We start from the raw sequence: 2256 nt of genomic DNA on the forward strand, positions 1-2256 counted from the left end.
CCGCTCTTAGTCTGACCCGTCACCCAGGACCTGTTTGCCTTGGGAGACCCTACCAGGGACATATAGCCCCCGACAGCATAGCTCCTAGGATCACTCGGGTACTCAAACCCCTCCACCACAATAAGGTGGCTGTTTCATTTTGGAAATATTTACTGTGGACTTGAGCTGAGACAGAGTCCAGGACTAATACCACTGAAGCAGTAGAACCAAATCTTTGTACATGGGGCACTGCACTGAAAGGCTTCACTCACATCCAGCAGCAGAAAATATTTCAGTTACAATGAGAAATTAGAATTTGAAAAGGAATAGAGAAGTGGGGAATTTCAGGTCTGTAGACAGCTACTAAGACTTTTAGATGTACAAGATTCTTTGGTTGGTAAATATTAAACATGATGTGTTGACTCCTGGAACCTTCTCTCAGGAAACATTTTAGGATTAAGACAGCATGGAGACTAGGATTTAGGTTTTTAAAACAGCAAAGATGATCATTCAAGGTTTTGAAAGATTAAAACAGGTTTATGCTTTGTCAATCTCAAATGCTACTGACACAGTTTAATATCTGGTCACGTCTCCTACAACTGAGTCACCATGAATCACCACAGACTTGTTGTGCAGAAGCGTCTGGCTTCTCTCTGAGTTACAAATGTCCTCACAACTGCACCGGAGACTGTTTAGGAATGGAAAGAAGTCATTACGTTTAATAACATTCACAGGGTTTGCAATTTCAAGCTCTTCTTTTGTCTGTGTAGCCTTTGACATGAACTGTGTTCTTTGTGGCTCTTTTCTTGTCTTATTAAAATGACTAACAACTCCTCTTCAGTTATTGTCTTAATCACTTGAACCTTTTATCAGCATTTTCAGCTAATTTGGTGGGAGAAAAGCCCAGTGAGTAAAGAATTCTGATTTCTGATTTCTGATTTTATTCTTTCAAACATGCAGAACAGAACAAATGAACAAAAGGCAACAACACACATAATTACACATATCCAACCAATACTAATCCAAAATCAGTTTGCTTACACATATTACATGTTTGAATGGAGTAGGAAGAAGTCAGACTTATCCAGTCCTACCCCATGACATCATATTATACAAAAATTAATGCATCATTGGCTGCAAGCAGTATCTCTACATAAATAAACAGAGTATTTCCTTAATGCCTTCTCGAATAATCTTATTCTTGCATATATCTTGTATAACACATACATTTATATTTATGTTTAAACTCCTCAATTCTAGTACTATTTTTCATGTCCACAGTTAAATTATTCCATAATTTGACCCCACTTATAGAAATACAAAATCTTTTTTTGGTTGTACGTATAGCATGAACCCTTAAATTTAAGTGACCCCTTAAGTTATATCCCCCTTCCCTTTCACCAAATAACTTTAGGATTCCACCAGGTAATAAGTCGTTCCTGGCTTTATACATAAACACAGCAGTCTTATATTCCACTAAATCAAAGAATTTTAACAATTTGGACTGTATGAAAACTGCATTTGTGTGATCCCTATACCCCATCTTGTGCACAACTCTTATCGCTCTCTTCTGTAATATGTACAATGGTTGAAGTGAACTCCTGTATGTATTTCCCCAGTTTTCAACACCATACTCCAAATATGGCAAAATCAATGAAGAATACAAAATACGCAATGCTTTAACGTCCAGCATATATCTAACCCTTGCCAATATCGATATATTTTTAGCTATTTTATGCTGAACATAACTGATATGAGATTTCCAGGATAATCTGTCGTCAACCATGACACCCAAAAATTTGATTTCATACACTCGTTCGATATTAGCACCCCCAATTCTCAATTGAAGTTCATTATGTGGTCTACGGTTCCCAAATACCATATATTTAGTTTTCTCCAAATTCAAAGATAGTAAATTACTATCACACCATTTCTTTATCTTCACAAATTCCTCTGAAACCCTTACCGAGAGTTGCCGTAAGTTTTCATCAGATGCCCAAATGGTAGTATCATCAGCAAACAAAACCATTTTAACAGTTTCAGAAACCTTACATATATCATTGATGTATAATATAAACAGTTTAGGTCCCAAAACAGAGCCCTGAGGCACTCCACATACAATATCCAGCTCACTCGATTGGTATTCACCCAACCTCACAAATTGACGCCTCTGTGTCAAATAACTTCTGATCCACTTCCAAACTATTCCTCTAATCCCATATTTCTCTAACTTGTCCATTAATAGTTCATGATTAATTGTATCAAATGCTTTTTTTA

This window comes from Monopterus albus, unplaced genomic scaffold, assembly GCF_001952655.1.
Source record: "Monopterus albus unplaced genomic scaffold, M_albus_1.0 scaffold25.1, whole genome shotgun sequence".
NCBI classification, from domain to species: Eukaryota; Metazoa; Chordata; class Actinopteri; order Synbranchiformes; family Synbranchidae; genus Monopterus; species Monopterus albus.